General features: G+C 42.5%; 1 long non-coding RNA gene across 1 annotated transcript in view; it reads left to right on the forward strand.

The window, feature by feature from the left end:
- Positions 1 to 98: 98 nt before the first annotated feature.
- Positions 99 to 24,321, forward strand: part of LOC118936021 (uncharacterized) — a 30,133-nt gene continuing 5,910 nt past the window's right edge. The window contains exons 1-2 of the long non-coding RNA XR_005034091.2: positions 99 to 561; positions 4,682 to 4,784. This is a non-coding gene — a long non-coding RNA (uncharacterized LOC118936021). The remainder of the gene's footprint in view (positions 562 to 4,681; positions 4,785 to 24,321) is intronic.

Genomic DNA, 24,321 nt, shown 5'->3' on the forward strand with positions numbered 1-24,321 from the left:
CGGCTAGCCCCGCCCACCTTGGGCCTCTTAGCCAATAATGTGAGCGGAGGGGGTGGAGTCGGGCCTGCTCCTGATTGGGTGTTGGCGGGGAAACGTCGTCTTGGATCTCTCCCTCCCCCTACCTTGTTTCGCTGGCCGCCCGCGCGCGCGATGCCCCGCCCACTTCGCCCCACACTGCCTTGCTCTCTCGCTCTTTGCTAGAAGTAGAAGAACGGGGTGGGCCTGAAGATGCGGCGCCAGACGCGCGCGCGCATGGGCAGGGCGACACTACAGCGCATGCGCGGCGCTCGGAGCGCCACGCGCTCTCCTCTCCTCTGTAACCTCTCCGAGGGGCGCGCTCCTTCTAGACCCCACACTGCGCATGCGCCCGGGAACCGCTTCCCTTCCCGGACCTGGGTTCGCGTCTGCAAACTCCCGCCTCTTCGCTTTCGCTCCGCCGGGGAGCTTCACGTGCGCGGTAGCTGCGGTGGAGGCTGGCCCAGTCGAGCGCCCTTATGCGGGGGCGTGTTCGTGGCTTATGCGAGTCCGCGACAGTCCTAACTGCTGTCGCAAACCTATGAGGTGTGTCTCTTTCTACCCTGGTCGCTGTCGCCCCGGTTCAGAAACCGGGAGGGTGGGCGCAGAGACAGAAGTACCGCCCAGAAGTTTTGGCGACGAGCTGGAGTCTTCTTGGTGCGGAGAGAAGGCACGGAGCCCCCACTGGGGTTGTTTGGCATCCGTGATTACGTGCGGTCTGCTCAGGCACCAAGCAACCACTCTCCGGTGGTTTTGGTCAAGGATGCTCTTGTAGAATTTTCTCCCAGGTTTTAGACTAAAGGCGTTATTTCTTAAATCATAATCTCTGCGGCGGTAGGGAAGTGGACAGGATGAGGTGGGCCTTCTGTTCGCTCATTCAGCTTTATAGTTTCCTTATATCTACCTGGTTCTTTCAGAGTCTAATTAGCCTCCTGAGTCCTTTAAATTCCGGAGTAAATGTCACCTCTGAAGGCTCATAACGGGCCCTTTCACCTCAGCACTCAACTCATTTGACGTGGTCTCACTCCCTACCTAGTCCGTTTTCTTACGTCTTTGAGTCCCACTCCCCAGCCCCCACCCCAAGAATTAACCTGCTGTGAACTACTGGCGTGATGAAGGAATGCACATATATCAAAGGAGTAACAGTTTTCGTTTATTCTTCCGGAACCCATGGAATGGAGGAGAAATATGGGCGAGCAGTGGGAATTTACGGTATGAACTAAAGAGTGCTTCGTAGGGAAACAGCAGGTAGTCCATTTTGGCTTTAAGTAGTGAAGAGGGGCAAAGTCTAGAAAACTAGTTTGTAGTCTTTAGTATCAAGGGATAGACTTGGACTTTTACCGTTTTTGGTGGAGGCACTGAAAATACTGAAGGGACAGTGACAGGATCAAAAGTTCTCTAGAGAGATTAAACACGAGGTTATGAAGGACTGGAGTGGGGAAAAGAATTGGAAACCAGTTAGTAGGCTAATATGTTTGTGCAAGAAGTCAGGAAAGTCAGAAATAATGGTGGCATTAGGGTAGGGGTCTGCCAGCTTTTCTGTAAAGGTCCAAACAGTATCTTAATATGTCTGCTATAATTACTCAACTCTAACTTGTGAGAAAGCAGCCATAGATGATGATACTTAAAGGAATGAGTATGGCTGTGTTCCAATAAAACTTTATTTATAGACACTGAAATATTAGTATAGTTTTGGGTATTAAAAATATTCTTTTGGTAGTTTTCAATCATTTAAAAACATAAAACCATATTTTGCTTTTTGGAGGACAGAAACAGCCTTCAAGCATAGTTTGCTGAACCCTGCTTTAAAGGTAGTTTCTTGAGGCCAAGTGAACAGGATTTACTTGGAAATAAGTAAATTACCATATAATGTACCCACTTCTAATCTGGAATACTTTGGAAGTGAAAGGGGGCACTATTACAGTGGGAGAATAGCAGTAAAATCAGATTATCCCAGGCAAATCTGAATGATTGGCATTTTAAGGTTAATGTTTAGTTAAAGCTGTTTATAAAGACTTGGTAATGGGAAATGGAGGTGCCAGTGTGGACATAGGAAGATTGGGAAGAAACTGATTGGGGGAGAAGAGGCTATTCCAGTCCCAAGTGGCATACCGTTGGGATGACATCAGTAGGCAGAGGCTTCATAACAGACCTCTGCTTTTATCTTACTGATCAGAGCTGGGTCATAGCTAGTCCCTAAAACAGTAACTGACAAAGAGCATGGGACTACCATGATTAGTTGCTGTTTATCTGGCCTTTGGCAGTTCTTATGTAGGACTATGGTTTTAGCCATTGCTAGGCATTTAGCTTCTATGTTCCCTTCCCACTAATGTCAGTTGCACACCCCAGGCAGTGACACCAAAAACCCTCTTTCCCTCCACTCCCCACATACTCCTTAGAGAGATGATACTGGTTGAGAACCACTGGCTTAGCCTCCTTTAAGGACTCCTTTGAGTTCCTACATTAAGGACTTCTCCTGTATACTGATTTCCTTTACTCCAAGGATTACCTTGGAGCTGAATTATGTGTGTGTAGGTTTCTTTTCCCTGATTGGTTTGGAGGGAAGAAAGGAAATGAGCAGTACTGCAGTTCTGCAGTTATCTTAGGGTGGAGAATGCTGGGTAGGTAACCAACATTGCCATGGAAGTTAAAACGTTAAACATTTTCTTGTATACCTTTGGTAAAATAAATATTTCAACTTCTCTACACCTGAAGCCTTTCCATTTTTTTTATTTTTTTGAGTCCTGTGAGCAACTTGTTCTCATTCTAAGCCCCTTGAACTGTTCTAGGAGGGAGTTCTTTCTTTTCTCCCCCTTAGGTAACAATCTCTCTCAGTAGCACACTCTTGTTTTGAGTACTTCAATAACCTGGCTGGTGACTTGCTCTGTGGTTGCCTCCTTTGTTCCTACATTAAGGACTTCTCCTGTACTGATTTCCTTTACTCAACCATGTATCTCCAGTGGTACTCAGCTATTTAAAGGAGACTCAGAACTCACAGCACTGAAAGGCCTCCATAAATCCACAAATGGTTTGCCTGTCTTCCCTTTCCACAGCAAACCTAATGCACTTTATCTTTTAGGCCTAACACGTACCCTCTATTGCAATGAAATGATTCCTTTACAAGGTCCATTCTCCAATTGCTGTGTTCATTGCCTACTCTGTGACTTTAGCTATTTCCTTACTGAGAGTGCCTTTCTCTCCTTTCGAACCATCTGAATTCTGTTACCTTCCAATTCCTTCTCTAATTATACCTCTGTCCCAGGTCTGTGACTATATCAGCCCGTACTGTTCTCTTTCTTCTTTGAGTTTCTATACATTCCTTACTTACACCACCCATTTTGGCCTTTTATTATGCTCTTCTTGACACTCTCCTTTGGATCCTAAATATTCCCCTTTTGTTTCTAGATGTTTCTTTAATGATTCCTTTCTACCTTCTTTTCTTCTTATATCCATCCCTATTTTTCCCAGAGGTAATCTGTAGGCATCTATTATCAAATACATTTTTTTCTTGTTATTCTTTTTCCCTTGCCATTTTATCTACTTACTGATTTACTTGTCATCTCTACAGAAGATGTGCCTCTCTAGCCTTGACCTCTCTCTGGGAGGTACTAGTACTTGCCACCATATTATTTCCATTTCTTTTTCCACACCAATGGTAAATATGCATTGCCCATCTCCTTTGAACTCAGCATGGCCAATGGGATATGACTGAAAGTGAATCTCTTGTCATTTCCGAGCAAAAGCTTTAAGAACCCATGCACAATTTCTTGTGTTCCTCTCCTTTTGGCACAATGTCAGAGTCTTTTTGATATACTGTATAACAAACGACCCCAAATCTTAATGACTAAAAACAGTAACCATTTTATTATCTCTAATGGTTTTGTGGGTTGAATGGGCTCATGGGCAGTTGTCTAATCTTTCTTGGGGTCTCATGTGATTTCAGCCAGGTATTATCTGGAGCTGGAGTCATTTGGAGGCTTGACTGGGATGCTAGAATGGCTGAGCCTTTCTTCTTCCCAGTGTTATCCCAGGGCATTGTTTCACATCGCTTCTCCAGTATAGTAGCCTGACATTACATGGTGGACTCTCAAAAGTTTCCAGGTGTTTGTAAGTCTTAGGTCTAGATATAACACATTTTATTGGTTATTTAGCAGTCACAGGGTCAGCTCAGTATCAAGGGAAGGGGAAATAAACTCTACCTCCTGATGGGATCAAGGGGAAGAGGGACAAAGAATTTGTGGCCTTTTTTGATCTACCACCCCAACAATGTTTCAAATAGTGGCATCTTCCATCAGCCAGGGTCCTAGAGTCAGGAAAAAGTAGAAGAGGGATGTCAGTTAACACATAGGGTTGTATGAATGAGAAATGCATCTCTACTATTCTAAAACACTGAGATATTTGGGGTTTGGTAGCAAACAAAGCTTAATCTGTATTAACAGAAAAAAAACTGGTACCAGAAGTAGAACACTGCTGTAACAAAACCTAGAATGTGTGGCATTGATATAAGTGAATTTGTTACAAATGTTAATGTTGTTTGTAGGCAGCATCCAGCTCTGATTTACTTAGGAATCTCCCAGCAAATCTAGCTCAGAAACTTGAGCTCAATAAATATTTTTTAAATGAGAAAGATTGTGTCTTATAATTCTGTTCTATTTCTCCATTTTAGGGGAAAACACTTCCTTGTCACATCAGATGTTTCTGTATGGAGCGGGTGCCACTAACTAACACTTGACACTCTATTCCAGTGCTACTAGCAAGTTTCCTGATGTGTAAGTTTGGCATGTATAGCCCACCTTCTTCTTCTCCCATTTCTCATGGGAGCCAGGCCACCCACAGAAAGTATGCTTTCTACTCTGCTCCTTCATACCACAAGTTTCACATGGCCTGCCCATTCCAAGAGAAGCTCAGGGTAAGCTTAACAGGATAGGCCTTCTGTGGGAAGGGGAGCTTCAGTTTTGGGAGCTAAGTTCACTGCCAATGAATGATAAAACCTGTTGTTTGAACTTTAATTCACGCGAGCAAAAGAGTTCATTGTTGGACCTTAGTAATTTTGGACTTTAACACAAAGTTGGTACTGTTTACTTTCTGCTGTAATTCAGAAGAGCAAGATAACTTAATATCTGAGCTTTTCATTTCTCCTTGTAGAGTTCACATGGGGGGGCGTGTCATAATCAAATTGACATCTTTTTGGCTTTTAATTTTTAGAGTATGTTACCATTTGATCTTTTTTTTAGAATTTCTGATAATGTTGAACAAGGTGGTGGGTCATAATTTGAGATGGCAATAGAACAGGTTGTGAATTACAGGCTTGTGTACAGAAGAGCATTGGAGTTAATTTAATTGATGTATGGTTCTGACTCATCCAGGACATTCTGGGAACAAAATATATACCAGTGGCCCCAGGAGATCCCACCAAAGAGGTGTTATCAGTATTGGAGAAATGGCCTTATGCAGATATGAGCAGGACTACTCTGACTGCTGAGTTCCTACCCAAGGGGAATAGCTATTTCCCAAGTGGATCTCAGTAGGTAAGCTGAAAGGGTTAAGGCAGTGGTCTTCATACATTTTGCTGACAAAGCCCTCAAAATAATTTTTAAGTTGACATATAAAAAAAGTTTTTGTCCTATGTTTAGTTGCAAAAATGTAATTTATGGTGTAGTGTAAATTCAAATATTTCCAAAAAGAAAGGGTTCTGTTGCCTAACAGTGCACTTAATGAAATCACATCCTGTACAAATTGCATACTCCACCATTATCCATTTTTACACAAATTTTGCATTACTTTTTCTCTCTTTTCTATTTTCATTCTACTTCCCCACAAAAGTTTAAAAATATATTTTATTTGCAAATATGTTTTATTGCTTCCTCTATCATTCTTTTTTTATTTAATAAAAACTTGTTTTTTTATTTTAAAGATTTCTATGACCAGAAGGTTCTAATTGTCAAAAATTTCTTTTGGTTGTATTGAGTTATTATAGTTACTATTAATACATAATTGATCAACACTACATTATAAACTTTTATACATAACTACTAGAGAGAAGTAAAATTTTATTGGAAATATGTCTCTTAATGAAATGCATGGAACTCTTCTCCTAAATTAGTTCATGAACTATAGGTGAATGTAGTGTTTTGCTAGATGACAAAGGGAAAAACATGTTGGGGGACTAATAGATACAGGGCTTACAAAAGATGAATGAATTATTATTGTTAAGTGCATTATTTACAATAGAAAACTATCTAAATCTAAGTTTATTACATAAAAGAGGAATGAATAATGAGGTAAGAAATGGTTACAAGTGACAAGGAACAGAAGTGTTTGGGTAAAAAATATAGATTTACCATATTCATAATCTTTAGGCAGAAATTAATGAAAATATTCTCTTCAATGAGTGTATAATTGCAAAAATATGAAACATTACCTTACTTCTGTTGTATGTTCCTTTTACATGCAACATTAATCTGTTGGAAGGAAATGTGGAATTTTCAACATGCTTTTCCTTGAAATCTGAAATATGCAACTGAGACATAGGAGAATGAGATTTTACACCAAAGATCTTACACTCTTTTTCATTACTGAGCAGGTGTGCCTTATAGCTGACTGGTATTTCCCAGAATGTTTTCCACAAGTCTTCCATATTTGAATTCTGAGATATATGGAGCATGAAGCCATGCTTTGAATCTGTTACCCAGATGAACAGGTGCTTAGGCTTCTTCAATATTTCTCTTTGCTATCTCAACAGTATTCTTTGACATCATCAGGGAATGAAAGAATAAATGGTGTAAGACAAAAATGATCATATCTCCTACCACACTACTTTATATCTGAACTCAAAACACCCAGCACAGACCAAAATACCCAATTTCTAGCACCATGCCTTTTTTCACAGGAATATTTGTAAGGAAAGCAAGGAAATCCTTCTGTAGGCTTATCATGCCTTGATTAAATTAAATATTAGCATCAATATTTAGAATTGTTCCTTTGTATGGTGCTTTGTAGACTTTTCCATGCAGGAACAATTTGCCAGAGTAAGATCAGGGATGGATGGGAGGATGCCTCTCTCTTATAAATGTGAAAAGAATGATTTTTTTCTTTTAATTGAAGTATGGTTGATATACAATCATGTTGGTTTCAAATGTTCAACACAGTGGTTCAATAGTTATGTATATTATTAAATCCTCAACCCCTCTAATGTGATTATTTATCAATATAGAAAGCTGTTACAGAATCATTGACTGTATTCTCCATTCTGTACTACTGTCCCCATGATGAATTTATATTGTGATTGCAAATTATTACACCCCTTTATCTTCCTCACCCTCCCCTCCACCTGCTCCAACCCCTCTGCCTTGGTAACCACTAATTACTTCTCAGTGTCTATGAGTCTACTGCTATTTTATTCATTTTATTTTGTTTTTATATTCCACAAATAAGTGAAATCATATGGTATTTCTCTTTCTTTGCCTGGCTTATTTCACTGAGCATATAACCCTCTAGATCCATCCATGTTGCTACAAATGGGAGGATTTCTTTTCTTTTTAGGGTTGAATATTACTCCATTGTGTGCATGTACCACATCTTTATCCATTCATCTATTGATAGACACTTAGGTTGCTTCTGTATCTTGGCTATTGTAAATAGTGTGGTGATAAACATAGAGGTGCATATATCTTTACGAATCAGGGATTTTGTTTTCTTTGGGTAAATTCCTAGGAGTGGAATTACTGAGTCAAATGATATTTCTATTGTTAGTTTTTTGAGGAACCTCCATACTGCTTTCCACAGTGGCTGCACCAATTTACATTCCTACCAACAGTGTAGGAGGGTTCCCATTTTTCCACATCCTTGGTAGCACTTGTTATTTCTTGTCTTTTGGGTAGTGGCCATTCTAACTGGTGTGAGGGTGATATCTCATTGTGGTTTTAATTCGCAGTTCCCTTATGATTAGTAACGTGTGGCATCTTTAAAAGAATGATTTTTAAAGGGATTTAGAAAAATAGAATTGCGACGTTTCAACCTCAGTCATATTTCAGGTAGCTCAATTTTAGGAAAGCGTAGGTAAAGGTGAATAAATGCAACTGATTTCCTTAAAATTATCTGTGCCTGTGTTCTCTTTGGAATGTGCTTGTTGAATCCCAGCATAGACTTACTCTGGTTTGAAGACTGCTTGGTTAAGAGAGTAAAATTAGGTGGGGAATATGGTGTAATTGAAGGGAGTTCTGTTAACATTCCTGGCCTCTTGGCCTTTCCCCATTGAGTGAGATGTTAGAACTGTGTGGGAAAGGTCAGCCCTTGGCCAGTGTTACTCCTGGAGCCAGTCTGCCATCAGGAATCTTGCCTTCTGGTCTGCTCCTTGTGCTACAGTTATTGTAGGGATGGGTCTTTACAGGGGGCAGAGGAGAGAATTTCCATTGTCCTGTTGTGCCAGTCAGAGTGACTCTGGTAAGTCTGCCTAGACCCACGGTTTAGTGTTGGGAACCCATTTGTGACATGCCACCTTATCTCCAGCATCAACTTTATTGTAAGAGTGATAGTTGCTGTCTACTCTTCTGCCTGTTCTTCAGTTGTTCATAACTTGGTAGGAAGAGGGTATCATTTACTGAGTCCCCTAAACCCTGAACACTCTCAATCCTGAACAGTGCTGTGCATATTGATGCAATAAACACTGTGAATCCTGCTTGCTTTTTTTTCTAATAATGTTTAGTATATATTTCATAAATTTGTGGATAGTCATAAGTATATTTTGTTTTCAAAATCTTATTTCCTAAGGGACTGTCACTGGGCAATTATATAAAACATCAGAAGAGTTAAGTTTAGGAGAAAGATAATTGCTCTGTAGTGTTCAACAGTTAATTCTTTAAAACATCTCCAGAGTTTCACAAAAGGTTAATGAATACATTAAGGGGTTAACTAAGGAAATCAAGCTTGCCATTCTGTTTCTCCTTGTGCTATAAGTTATCTAATCTACTAAGTCTTGATTTTAACACATCCATAAAACAATGATATAAAATATGGCCATCATATGAGAAAATAAGACTGTAAAGCAAAATAAGAAAGTGAAAACTAAATATAGATTCTGGGCCTATAGATCTCTAATATTGCAAGGAAATGCCACTTTTCAAAGACACAAAAACCTATGCTTTGTAAGCACTTGGGTGTTTAGAAAATGAGCTGCCTTTCAGATGGCTTCCCCCCCCACCAAAAAAAAAAAAAAAATCAGAAGCTTAAAGCTTTAGTTTAACACAAAATGAACAGTTCTCGAATCCTTTACAATAATTGGTGTGGATACTTCAAGTATTGTCATACACTGGCAGAAATTTTGATGGTATTTAATTTTGTTATTGAAAGGAAGTTCTCTAGAACAATGATTTTTAGCAGCAATCAAGTATGGGAATTTCTGATGAGAAGACCCAAAAGATCACAGCTTTGATACTTGTTTTTTCTCTTGCCTCCAACATCCAATCTAACATCAAGTCCTATTGACTTTACCTCCAAAATATTATCTCATATCTGACCACTTCTCACTGTGTTTATTGCTACCCTCCTAGTACAAGCCTCTGTTTTCACTCTTGACTTCCTAGAGTTCATTCTCTATTAGCCATTTAACGATATAAATCAGACTTCCCAACCTAAACCTCACTAATATCTCTCCCCTGAAATTAGAATAAAATCTAAACTCCTTCATGTTCTGTGTGATCTTTTGTATACCTACCCTCTGATCACTCTCAAATCACCTTCCTTGCTCATTATGCTCCAGCCATACTGCTTTTTTATTTTTAAATATTCCAAGCACATTCCTATTTTGGAGATTTTGATTTGCTTTTCACATGGACAGGAATTCTTCCCAAGGCCTGGATTCTCTGTCCCCAGGTTTTCTCATGGCTGACTGAGAAAGTGCTTACTACTTAGGTCTCAGCTCAAATGTCTGCCCCCTGAGAGTAGCTTTATCCTGACCATGTATCTAAAGAGCACTCACCCTCTTTCCTTCAACTTTAATCATTCCCTATCTTGCTTTATTTTCTTTATAGCATTCAGCGCTACCTGAAATTGCCTTATTTTTACATGTTTATTATCAGTTCTTGTGCTAACCCATAGTAGAATGTGGTAGTATGATGGTGGGGTTTCCCTGTCTTGTTCCCCACTATTTCCTCACCACTTAGTATGAAGTTTGCCATTTGGTGTGAGGCTATTAAATATTTGCTGAATGTGTGAATGAATCAAGGTCCATATGTATCCTGGGAAGTCTTCCCAAGAGGCCTTTACCACAGAAATGTGCCATAGTTCAGCATTGTGGCCCTTTGTTTTGAGTGCTGAGACGTCTGCTTTTGCCAGCATATAAGGGTTTTTTCCTCCAGGGCAGAACTTACATTAACCAAGATATAAGATTGACATATAAAATCCCTATGGCAATTATTAGTTTCAGTGAACAGTATAATCATTATATGGATCCAGACTTGTACTAATATGATCTGTTGTGGTTTTCTGCCTATGGGCTAACTAACATACATAAGGCAGAGAATTAAATAAAAAACTTTTTGGGAACACATGGAATACAAGAAAGGGCAATCAGGTAGATGGCTTGTATAGTTAAAGATATTCATGTATTTGACAGATATTTGTAGATCTCTGACTATGTTTGTGTTCTGTGTTAGGTACTGAAGAATCTAGAAGGAATCATATCATGTACCAGCCCTTATGGATTTGCAGTCTAGTCGAAGAGGCAGACAATACATAGACAATTACAGATCACTGTCAAAAGTCCTCTTTTTTGGGGATGCCAGGGTGATATGGGAAGACATAGAAGGGAAACTGAGCCTTGGGTTACTGAGGTGAGCTTCCCAGTAGGTGGGGTGTTTTAGCTGAGCTTGAGGAGTTAGCAGGCAGAACCAGGAAAGGCATGGGGGCAGGATACTCCTGGCAGAAGCTGCAGCCTGAGCAAAGGTCTGGAACCTGGGAGAGCAGAGCACTCTTAAGAACTACAAGCAGTTCAATGTGGCTGTGATGGAGTTTGAGGTTGGGGCAGGGTGGAGTGAGAAGGCTGGTGATAAGAATCCTGGACTTAGGTTTGGACTTTATCCCTATAAAGAGTAAAAGGGAGCCACTGAAAGTTTTTGTTTTGGTGGAGAGGCAGAGTTCATCTTTCAGATTGCTGCAGCACAGTTTAGTGCTTTGCATTCCTTTTTTCCATAGAATTTTCTACAACATCTGGATAAAGGCCACACTCCTTCTTGAACACATGACCCTTCCTTTATCCACGCCCTAGCCTCATACCTCCTGCTCTCCATCTCATGCTCTGTGCTTTAGACTTGCCAAACTTCTCAGTTTCCAGAATTTGCTCCCCACTCCTGCTAGTACCCTCACCCACCCCACCTCCAAAAAATGTTATTGGATTATTCTTCCGAACTACAAAAGCAATACATATTCTTTGCAACAAGCCAAACAACACAGTTGCAAAGAAAAAGTTAAAACTTTCTTCTTTCCTTTCACCACCACACACACATATATATATATATATATATATATATATATATATATACAGTGTGCTTTAAAACATTATGTGCTAGCTTACTATGCAGATGGACAGTTACTGTGAAGGGGTATGTAGGGGGGACTTGGTGAAGTGGGGAGCCTAATAAACATAATGTTCTTCATGTAATTGTAGATTAATGATACCAAAATAAAAAACAAAACAAAACGAAAAAAACATTATGTGCTAAATGCTCTGGTATATCTAATAAATGTACCCACCAACCCCAAACAGAATATTATGTGCATCATTCCAGTACCTGCTGGATGCCAGACCCTATGCTTTATCTCATTTACCACAGAACTACTATTTGAGGTAGACAAGGAACTGAGATGTATCGACTTGCCCAAGGTTGGAGTTTGAACTTGAGCAATGTGACTCTCTAGTCCACACTGCTAGCCACTGCCTTTTACTATCTCCCAAATCATTCTATTTTTGTTCTTCTTAAATAATGATACAGTATTTATATGCATGTCCACAATTTATTCAATCATTCCCCTATTTATGAATGTTGTTTTTTTCACTGCTACTTAAAATGCCTTAATGTGTAATTTTCCAAAGTGGGATTTAAGGTCATAGGGCATACTTATTTTTATTATATACTGCCAAGTTATGTTCCAAGGATTATGTATCATCTTTACACCCTTCAACAATGTAGGACAGTATCTGTTTTCCTATAGTCTCACTATCCCTGATGATACCGATATTTTTAGGCTTTGGGGTTTTTTGGTACTGTTGTCAGTAAAAACAGTGCACCTTTTGTTTTGATTTGCATGTTTCCTGACTACAGATGAAGTTGAGAACTTTTCTATATGTTTTGAGCAACTTGTTCCATGATTTGTCTATTCACCTCCTCTCCTGCTCATTTTTTCTACTGGATTTCCTGACCTTGATCATTTGGGGGGTGGGGGTATGTTTACAGTAGTAGTAATGTTAACCCTTTTTCTGACATATGTTCAAGTATTTTCTCCTGTGTTCACCTTTTTATTTTTTAAAAATGTTCTTTACCTCATAGAAATGTTTAAATTTTACGTGGTCACATTTGTTGGTCTTTCTCTTCATGGCTTTTGGGCTTCCTGGAATTGACAGGTTTTAGGCATCTTTCTCCATTAAGGACAGACTGGAAAAGTTGGCCAAGACCTTCCTTGGAGGGTGCTTGATGGCTTTATGACTTTTGTATCAAGTTCTTCTACCTTTGCTGCTACCTCCCAATTTCCTTCTGAGGGACCTGTTATTTCTTGGGACTTTTGTTACATTCAGGCAAACCCTTTCTGGCCTGGGAGTCATTTGTCACTTACGAAAGTGTATTTGCATGTCTTTCCTCTTATTCACTGTGTGCTAATTTTCTGTTTCTCTCTCCTGGGAGTAAGAATCAATCACCACGGGGTCATCTATTTTATGTTTTGAGTTTGGGGCCATCTTCAGCCTCTTAAGTTCTTAAGATTTTTATATGCAGTTTAGAGTAAAGATAGGCCCTTGATACAAGACTCTTGGGTGATGAAGATAAATTTTTAACAGGGAGGCTGTGAGCATAAGAGTGAGTTTGACTGTCTTTGATAACGGCTGTATAGTCCGGGGGAGGTTGTTACAAGTGTCAGGGCCCTTTTCCATAAAATGGAAATGATAATAATACTGCTCTGAGGCTACATTTTGACAGTACAGGGGAGGCCTCTAACAGTTAATTTTGGTGTTTCTTTCTGGTCATATTTCAATAATATTTTAATTAGGTTAGATCTTCACATATTAGCTTGGTACCCCTTTTGGCAACACAAACTCTCCTTGCTGTCAGCCCATAAAAGAAGGATAAAATTTCTTGGCCTCAAAGACTTGAATCCTTTTTGAGTCTCTGGAATGAACAGCCCATATTTCATTATTGAAAAGAGAAACATTTAAACTCTTAGTGGAAATTAAATTTGAGGGCATTTTGCACAAACCATGGCTTAGGACCAAGGATCCAAGATCTAGCATGCATGGGTTTGGGGTGGACATTAGGGAGACAAGTCTGGCCAGCATTTTGGTGGATTTCAAAATGTGCATAGAATTTATTCAAGTCTTCATTAATGGACTTCTAGAAAAGAAGGTCAGGAGGGACCTAGCGTCATTGCCCAGGCCTGCCCCCTGCCCTCATCTGGTGATCATGGAACCAGTCAGTGAAGGCAGTTTGTCGAGTAGCTCAACTGATAGCATTCTCAGATAGTAACTAAATTTAGGACATCTGGGACTGAGAAGCTAAGTAGGAGAAGTGATCTCAGGAGAACTTATGTTTGACCGTGTGATCTGCTTCATTCTTTGCCTCCCACCTCCTCCTTTGAGGCAGTATAGACCTGCTTAGATGTAGACCTTCTGAGATCTAGATCCAGTAGACAAGAGAAAGGACTAAACCAGCTCCTAGCTTATATATAAGTCTTGCTGTCATTCAAGCTTAGGCCTTGAAGGGTTCAGACTTTATGCAGGAATTCAAATTAATAATATGTTAAAAGCTGTGTATAAGACAATGTGCAGGATGGTGAATGTGTTTGTATAGGAGAGACAGAGAGAGATGGGGATAGAGAGAGGGTGTCTTGCCAATGGGTTTCAGCCCTGGGCAAGTTCACTATGGATTCAATGTGACCACAGAAATGACAGTAGAATGTTCTTGGGGTGAAAGGGTTATACCCAACTTTATTTTCATGGTGGCAGATTAATCACTAGAATCTCATCCGTTCAGAGCGAGTCTGCATGCAGCAAGCCAATCTCTGCCTGCGCATCCATCCTTTGGGCCTCTGTCCTCGGTGCTGCCACCACTCCAGCCTCTGCTCTGCTCTCCTGCAGCCTTGCAGCCATGCCACCTTGTTGCCCAGAGCACTGGGCGGGGCTCTCTATATAGAGTCAGTAAGGATGCATCGCCCACATGTGTGTAGTGAGCTAGCCAACCAGGGCCAGGTGAGAATCCTGGCCACAGGAACCTTCACTTTATCCACTGAGGGAGAAGGAGCTGTAAAAGTAAGGCAGCATTCTTGCCCTCAGGTAGCAGAGGTCCCTAACTCAAATGTGTAGGAGACCAGGCACATTAAGTTAGTCAAGTGCCTTGTGGAAATTTGAACCAGGTGTTGCTAGATATTTTTGATTTTTCAAGAGAAGCTAGAAAAATTTTTATGGAAATCTGCTGATTCTTAAATATTAAAAACTGTACAGGATGTATGTAATTTGGGGGTGGGGGCATTATATCCTGTGTAGTCCAAACTGTAGGCCAAAGAAAGCACATCTGTGGACTTTGTAGTCTCCAGGCCTCGAGTTTCAACTTACCATGGAGTAATCAAATATCTTCTTGACAGCAGAGTAACTGAAAATCCTGTTGGCCTACAGGAATGACTCTCAGTGTGTGTTTGTCAGAGTAGGGGAGACAACAGGGCATTAGAGTCTGAAGGGAGATTTTCTAAATCTACACAGATTCTGATACTTTGCCAGCTCAGATGCTCCCCACTTCCCTCCATGGTGAAAGTTGCAGCATTGTAAACACCTGCTCCTCTTGTAAGTCCTGAGCTTCCCTCAGACATGCAGTGAAGGAGAGAAGAAGCTGTTTCACAGGTCTAGAGTGCTGGGGTTTATAAACTGCTTTCACATCTGTCCTTTCATCAGGTCCTTACAACATTGTGCAATAGGTATGACAGGTATTGTCTCCGTTTAGAGCTGCTAAAAAGGCTGAGTGAGTTTAAGTGATTTGCCTAAGATCATGCAGCTTGTAAGGGATAAACATGAGACCAGATACCTAATCTTATAATTTCTAGACAGGAGTTTTTCCTCCCATACATAGTTTTGTGTATTTATATGTATTTATTTATCTGTGCTGCAGTTAATTCTTGATAGACCTGAGGTGATTCCCTTCACTGAGACCTGTGACTGTTTTTTGCCGTGTCCTGTGACCGAATCCCAGCTGTCTCCTTCCTGGCTTTGTATGCTGCCTGGGGCTCTAGATCTTCTTCCTTTTGCCTGCTGTGAAACCCAAATACCAGTCACCCTTCTTGGGACCCTGTCCATTACCAGCTCTGCTCCTGGGCTCTTCAGGGGTCCCAGGTTCCCACTTCTGGCCTGTCTTGCCACACACTAAGCCTCATGGGGACACTGTGAGTCCAAAGCTATCCCCAGTACAGGTGATTTGTGCCCTAGACATTGGTTATCTGGAACTGGACTGAGCACGCTGGCTTATCTTACATAGGCTGCTGAGCAGCTGCTAAAGCAGTGACTTCCCGATGCATGACAAACTTGGGTGATGAATAATGTACATTACTAGAGGAGCTAGAATTTATAATTCTTCAAATATTCTTCCTAGTCCAGTTTAAAAGGCAGCAGTCATGCATTGGATGGCACTGTCAGAAGAATTTTAGTAGTTTGAGGTCTCCAGTGTCTATTAAATACTACTTGGAGGAACTCTGGAATGTGCAGGGTCTGGGTGGACATTGTGGCTGTCTCTGACACTGTCTTTTGAAGGGGTCATTTCATTCCTGTCTGGAAACTTGCCAGGAAAGGATGGTGGGAGAACTGGTTGTTGCTGGGTATCCAGGTATATACAGCAGGGCTCTGCATGTAAAGAGTATAAAAAGCATTGAGTCTTCTCTTTCCTCATCTTCTCCCCAGACTGTCACTGTGATGGTGACTAACACAGAGAGAGACACACAAGAGTGAGAGAGACAGAGAGACAAAGGGAGAGACTGAAAGAGAGGGAGAGGGAGGGAGCTACCTAGTGAATCTGAAAGTGCTGCTATGGGTAGTCATAGAGGAAATGGAGACGTTGCCTTTTGCCAGAACCTCCTGTAGACCAGGATTGACTTTAATTACTGGTTTTTATCAGGGAGTGCAGATCACCAGGGGGAAGGGTGTGTTTCAGCCTTATCTCAGATGCTTCCTTACTTTACTTGACTTAATTCAGAAACTATACAACCATTTAGGGTGTAGCTTGTACTTCCTTTGCATGTGATGGAAGTTTTATTTTAAGTCCATAACCTTTTTTGCTATTTTTCTACAGTAAGAATAATCAAATGAGAGTTGTAAACCCTTTTGGGGCCATTTTTACATAATGAAACAGTAAAGCCAGGCCTCCCTCCCTCCCTCCCTCCCTCTCTTTCTCTCTCTCTCTATATCTCAAATTCAGAGGCAGAAGAACCAGATTTTTATAGGAGGAAAATGAATTCTTGTACATTGTCACATATTGCTCAAGGCCTTTTTCAATTTAATAATAAATATTTTAAAAGCAAAAGGGGGCCTATTGATATGTTGATATCTGACCTCTTCCAACAGAGATACAGAGTGCAAAGTATTTCTTAGACTATTTGAAAAACATAGTGTAACTCTGGGGAGAGGAAATCTGGGGACAAAATACCTCTAAAACTGAATCAGTCAAAGGGAGAAATAAAGTTTAAAACCCGTTTATTGCTTACAAATGCAGTCCTTGGCTATCTCTTTCCTGCTCTGACAGAAGCAGGCAAGACCTCCCCCTAACCTCTCAGGTTCAGATAAGTCCTTTGATGCCCAGGTAATTACCCATTGATATGGAGATGAACTTCTCTCCACTCCTGAGGAACGCCTGTTGATATGCAGATGCACTAAAGTCAGGTGAGATATTCTGGAAATATTACAATTTTACCCACAGGCTACCCCTCCAGAAATCTTGCCTTACAGTCTACTCTTTCCCCCTCTTCCGCAGTGGTCCCTGGGTGAGAAAACTGGAGCATTGTGACTAGACTAATGACATACAATAGCAACAACAATAAAATAATGATAATCCTCAAGCCAGAGAATTGAGCTAGGTTGAAAGTCCTATGCAGATTAAGTCCATAGCTCACCCATTCCAGCAGGCAGTAACTGAAGAGGTAGAGGGTTCAGAGCAATCATCACACAGCAGTTGCAGCCAGGGGGCACATCCAGGCCATAAGAACTGTAGGAGAAAATATTCTTAAGGGTGATAAGATACATGTTTTAATGACACCAGCATAGGCAAATCTTGTCCATCAGGTAGGATACATGCAAAAGAGTGGTCCTGTGATAGGACAGTGTCAGGAATGGGATCTAGTCCTGGTTTAGTATACCAGACTTTCACCTCCTTTGCTGGGGGAGTTACAGATGGGTTGATATATAGGGCTATGGGAGGTACATGCTCTGGCCATAAAGAGAAAACAAAACTTCCCCTTAAGATGCTATTACGTCCTGGACATTTTGGGTACACTACTGTGATCTTTGGGGACCACTCTGCTGTTACTCCAGGAATTCACACAAGGCCAGCTTCCAGGCCTTTTCCCCAAAGTGCCAGAAGGGCCAGCCATCGCTGGTCCATGTGTCAAAATGTCCAGGGCCACATCCACTCAACGGTGTCTCCAGGGTTTGATGAAGTAGGGGTGGGCAGCAAGATGTTGCTCTGCTGGCCATATCCTGGCTTTAGTAACTCTTCTTTGGTTTGCACACACAGTTGTATAGGAGAGGCAGCAAGATGTGTTAGCATATCCATAGGGCTCAAAGCTCCTTTATGTAGCTTCTCATTCAAATGCTGTAGCACTGTCCATAGGCAAACTGACCAGCCCATAGACTATTGGTGTCCTACTTCAGGCCAGATTTCAACAAACTATTGTACCTTTCTATCATGCCTACACCAGTAGGGTTATATGGTACTTGAAATTTCTACTTTATTCCTAATTGCTGCATCCATACTTATAATGCATGTCCAGTAAAGTGGGTGCCTTGATTGCTGTCAATCACCTGTGGCTGGCTGTAGACTGCAAAGAGATGTTCTAGGACCCTCTTGGTGGTTTGTTGATCTGCACGATGTGCAGGAAAAGCAACCAATAGTCCAGTAGCCATGTGCACACAAGTCATGGCATACTGATATCCTTTATATGGGCAGAGGCCCAATATAGTCTATATGCCACTTGGCAAGGGCTATTGGCCCCCTTACTATTGTTTTGTGTTGCTGTGGGACTCAGAGTAAGTCCCTCTTAGAGCACACAAGGCACTCCTTCCGAGCTCTGCTGACTTCTTCAAAGGTCAATGGCAAGCCCCACCGACAGGCTACAGCCCACATTTGTTCTTGCCTCACATACAACAAATGCTGGTGTAGCCATTGGGCCACATCAGAGGCAGGCTTCCTTCTAGCCAGTGCACCTGGACCAATGTGTCTGCTTCATCATTCCCTGGGGATGCCAAAGGCAAATGACCAGTCACATGAAGTATGGTAACAGTCTTAGTCTGACCAGAGGCCCATAGGTCTTGCCACAACTCTTGCCCCCAAAGGGGCTGGTGACCAACCATCCAGCTGCCATAGTACCATGTTGGTAGCCTCAGGGTCAAGCCCCAATAGATGGCCCAGCTGTCAGTACAGACAACTATGGGGGAAAGCTCCTGGGTGATCACGAACCATACTGCCTGCAACTCAGCCCATTGACTACTTTTCTCCTCTTCATCCTCCATCCATACTGTCTCAGTCTTAGGATGGAAAGCCACATCCCTCCACCTCAGGGGCTGCCCATGACTGGAGCAGTCTGTATACAAAGCATCTTAAGGTATAGGGGCTTTTCCCTTCAGATAAGGACTCTTGGCTACCAATGGCTCAAAAGCAAGTTCTTCCTGCTTTCCACTGGTATAGGTTATGGGCCCCCAATAAGCTTTGGAGTTCTCCACTTAAGGGGCTAGTAGAGAGGGCACTGCACTGCTGTAAATATGCACCCCATTTGGCCAGTGTAGGTGTCTGTGCCATGCCACTCTGTGGCCTTTGGGTCCAGTCTCGCACCTACCCCGCAATGGGATAGGTGGTTTTTACCTTGGTCGGAGCTCTTCCAGCAGTGGGCTCCATAGCCAGTAAGGTGTGATACACAGGAGCCAGTTGCTTCTCTATCAAGGTGTACTGGACCTCTGCTCCTTTCCATAGTTGTGATCAGAATACAGTAGGTTGATGTGTCTGTTCAGGCCGCTGCCAAAGACCCCATCCATAACCATCTTCGGTTACATGAACATCTAGCTCACAGGGCCTTGATGAGTCCATTACACTTGAGGCCTGTATGGCCTTGACTGCCCACTTAGTAGCAGTAAAAGCAGCTGCACATGTCTCCTTCTAGTCCCACCTGATGCCCTTTTGTACCAACCGGTATAAGGGCTTCAGAATTTGTACCAAGTGCAGGACTCTCCAGTAGTCCAAGAGACCCAAAGCTCTTGTGTAATACTGCCACAGTGGGAGGGGTGGGGAAAGCCTCGACCTTATCTATGACTGCTTCAAGAACAACTTTCATTTTACCTGATCCAACAACCCCCAAGAATTTCACAGACAAACCAGGTCTCTGAACCTTGGTGCTATTCACAGCCCATCCTTTTTTCCTGTAGATTTTGCAACAGTCTAGGAACTGCCCCTTCTAAATCTGAAAGACAATCAGATGTGAGCATAATATTATCAATGTAGTGATACAACCCCCACTGTTTGTGGTTTCTTCCATGTGGCCAAGTCCTGGGCTACAAGTCCATGACAGATGGTGTAACTGTGGAGGTACCCCTGTGGAAGGACAGTGAATGTCCACTGCCAGCCTTCCCATGTGAAGGTAAACTGTTCCTGACTTTCCTGAGCTGTATCAATAGAGAAGAAAGCGTTAGCAAGGTCTACTATATAATGGATATGTTCCCACCTCACAGCTGAGGACATCTACAATTTCTGCTATAGAGGTGACGGCTGCATGCAAAGGGGGTGTGACTTTATTCAATTCCTTGTAGTCCACGGTCATATGCCAGGAGCCATCCGGCTTTTTCACTGGCCACACTGGGGAATTAAAAGGACTATGAGTGGGCTTTATGATGCCTACCTTCTCCAAATCCTGTAGAGTTCCTCCAATTTCCTGTGTCCCCCAGGCAATTTATACTGCTTAGTATTTGTCACCCACCAAGGTACAGGCAGAGCTACTGGTGGGTGCTTAGCATGCCCCCTCAGAACTGCATTTATCACACGTACACTCAGTCTGAACTCACGTGCAGTGGTGTGTAACCACAGGCCCTGCAGAATATCCACCCCCAAAATATATTCAGGGATGGGAGAAATGTACACGGTATACTCCTTTGGGGGTAAACACTCTATCCCCAGTGAGATTTGGGCTTTCTTCAGTCTAATTGCCTTACTCCTATAGCCATCCATCACAGCAGGGGTCCCGGGAAAACATTCAGGGTTGCCATAAATCAGAGAACACTCAGCTCCTTTGTCCACCAGTGCCAGGACATGTACATTCACAGGGGACCAATGAGTTGCTAATTCTACATGTGGCCTCTGGTCCCCACCATGTTCCCCAAGGTGGTATCCTTGACCACCCCCTCAGTTGAACCACGATGCCCAGTCATCCTCCTGTGGCGGGGAGGGCTCAGGCAAATCCTGAGTACTGACTCCTAGAAAGTTTTGCAGGGACACTGGCCAGGCATGAGGTCTTGACTTGTCCTTCTCTCTTTGGGTCCCTAGTGACTACTCTTGTCCCCCACATAGGGCAACCCATATGTGAGGCTACTCGTACTCTAGCAGATCTGGTGGTGGGGGGTGTTGAAACAACAAGGGCACGGAAGGAAGTACTGGCTACGGTATGAGGCATGAGGTCCTGACTTTTTCTGTGTCCTCAACCTCAGCAGCTGGAACTGCTGCTCTGGTTTTAATTAGTGCCACAGTTCTAAAAAGATTCTATTGGGCTGTCCATCAATTTTTGTCTTTCACTGCCCTGGCCTTTATCACATCAACCCACATCTGGGCCCTTGAGACCTTCACAGGGCCTTTTGCACTTCTTTCAGTCGTAGCCAGTACTTCCTTCCGTGCTCTTATTGTTTCAACCCCCACCACCACCAGATCTGCTAAAGTACAAGTAGCCTCACATACAGGTTGCCCTATGTGGGGGACAAGAGTAGTCACTAGGGACCCAAAGAGAGACGTGGGAGCTGTATGCAGCACCGGATTTCTCATTCCTACAGTGAACACCTCCTCATCGGGGCCCTGGGGGTCCATATTATAAATGATATTTTTCATACCCAGTTCCTGCAATACCTGTTGGAGCTCTGTATACATTTTCCAACTACTGGGTAAATATGGTAAATCACCCTGATTAGGCCAAACTACCCTGATGGCAGCTGTCAGCCATTCCAGGAGTGATTCCCTGTGTGTGAAGGGTATTTTGCAACCGCTCCCAGAGGGAAGGGTGAGTCATCAGGGAAGCCATTCTACTCATCTCAGCACCTGATGTAACAATGTTTTCCATCCCCATATCCCAGAGACATAAAAGCCATGTAGGCAGAGATTCTGATGGCTTCTGCCTATACTGGACACTCATGTCCACCAGCTCATCCTGGGTATAGGGACAGAGCATGGAGTGCTCCACAACCTGGGGAAGGGGTGCTGAGGAGCCCATGGTTGTTTCGTTTTTATTTTCTTAATTACAGCTGGGTGGGCCTTTAAAACAGGAGAGGATGGTGCCTTGGACAGTGGCCTTGGTAGCAGATCGGCCTATGGCCACACCTGCCCCTCCTCTCCCCCTGGCTCCTCCTCCATCTCTGGGGCTGAAGGTACCACTCTTTCCTCCCCCACGGCCTCCTGCAATGCGGCTTTTCCTGCCACCACCACCCCCCTCGCAGCTGCTAAGGGATCTTCCAGGATCATGACCTGCCTTTTCAGTAACTGTCTCTCTTCCTTAATGGCGTCCCATAGGTTATCACCCAGCTCCTCCAAGCAGTGCTGAAGTGTGTCTCGCTTCTGCCTAAGTCCCTCTCCTTGCTAACCCTCTTGAGAATCCTCTTTCTCTTGTAAAACATTTTCCATTATCTTAACGAAAAGAGACCCTACAATGCCAGCCATTACATGGCTGCCTAGGGTCTCCAAGCAGTCTTCCAACTCACAGAGGACTAATTCTGCAGCTTCTGGTGTTTACACCTTTTCCCAGTTCTGGGGAAGGCCCCACCCCTCTAGGAGGTACTTTAACCTAGACCAATTCCCCACTAGGGGCTCCCAAATTGGAAGCCTCACAGCTGGGGAGGATAATAACAGGTGAAGCTGCATCCTCTGCTGCTGCATACACTGGGGCCTCCCCACCATCCACAGGCGGGATTCCGAGCATCTTCTCACCATCTCTAGGAGCAGCCCTCCCATAGGTCACACACATTTTAACAGATTTTGGGTTCAGAGATCCTGCTGACTACCACAGATGTGACTTTGGGGAGAGGAAATCCTGAGGCAAAATACTGCTAAAACCTAAGTCAGTCAAAGGGAGAAATAAAGTTTAAAACCTGTTTATTGCTTACAAACTGCAGTCCGGGGCTCTTTACTGCTCTGGCAGAAGCTAGCAAGACCTCCTTCAACTTCTCAGGTTCAGATAAGCCCTTGGTTGCCCAGGTAATTACCCATTGATATGGAGATGAACTGCTCTCCACCCCTGAGGAGTGCCTGTTGATATGTAGATGCACTAAAGGCAGGTGCTATATTCCAGAAATATACAATTTTACCCACATGTAGGAAGATATGTCAGAGTTTCCTCAGTGACTACAAAGGATGTCCTTTCTCTTTTTGCTTTAATATAGAGTTGATGGATAGCAAGTGAGGGCTTTGGGTGGCCTGTAATAATAATAGCAGCTAATTTATACAGTTATGTGCCAGACCTGTTCATGTATGTGTGTAATCCTTGTAATAACATATGGGTTACTTACTATTATTAATAATACCATTTTACACACGAGGAAACTGAGGCCCAGTGAGGTTAAGCAACTCTCCTAGGTCACTCAGTTACAAACTTACCATTTGCACCAGTCTGTACCATATGGACTTTGCTGACATTCTGTTGCAGGGCTGAACCGAGGATCAGTATTCTCCAGTGCTGGAACCTGTACTGAAGCTGGTCCATAGGCCCGTTCTGTTGTGTGGGATGTGGCTGCCATCTCTCAGCAATCTTCCTATATTGCAACAGCCGGTGTTTATTGACCACATACTATGTTCCGAGTAATGTGGGGAGTGCTTTATGTACATTATCTCACCAAATTCTCCCCAAAATCTTATGAAGTATGGGCTATTTCACCTCTACTTTACTTATGAGGAAACTGAGACCAAGAGAAGTTAAGTTACTTGCTCAAGGTCAACAGTTAATAGGTGCAGGGCTAAGATTTACCACTGTGCTATCTTGCTCTCCTGCTCAGGATTTGGGCTCCTAACTTCTTTGTGCTCCTGGAAAAGTCTCTGTTAGTACACATTTTCTGCATGTCATGACTGTTTTGCTAGGAACTTTCTGAAGTGAAGGGTTAAGAGTACTTTCAGAAAGAAAACCTTGGCTTAATAGGGAATCTGGAAGAGGAGAGGTGACAAGGACTTTTCCCTTCAGTGGGATATGAGCAAACATACGATAGTGTGTCCCCATAGGGAAAGGAGAAAATTGACTATTAAAATAGGAAATCTCAAATATTCATGATAGTTGGTTACATTTTGGCCTTCATGCTTAATCAACAATTAGCATTTGGTTCTATTTTATATAGTATTCAATGTATATTTCCCCTTTATGTGGTCATTTGGCTGCTGTTGATGCCTCAAACATTACAGCTGCTTACTACAGCCAAAAAGCTCTAGCACAGTAACTTGAAAATAGACTCAATTCATCTATATCAACAATGCCAATTATATAAAATGAAAGTATAAATATATAATGTTAGATTCTATATGAGAATAATAAACATTCAATTCTGGTATTTTCTCCAAATTGTCTTATTTCAACATACTGTAAAGTCTTACTCTCTGTCAGTTTCCTTGTTAGGTGCTGGGGCTAGAAGGA

Source organism: Manis pentadactyla, chromosome 5, assembly GCF_030020395.1.
Source record: "Manis pentadactyla isolate mManPen7 chromosome 5, mManPen7.hap1, whole genome shotgun sequence".
Lineage (NCBI taxonomy): Eukaryota > Metazoa > Chordata > Mammalia > Pholidota > Manidae > Manis > Manis pentadactyla.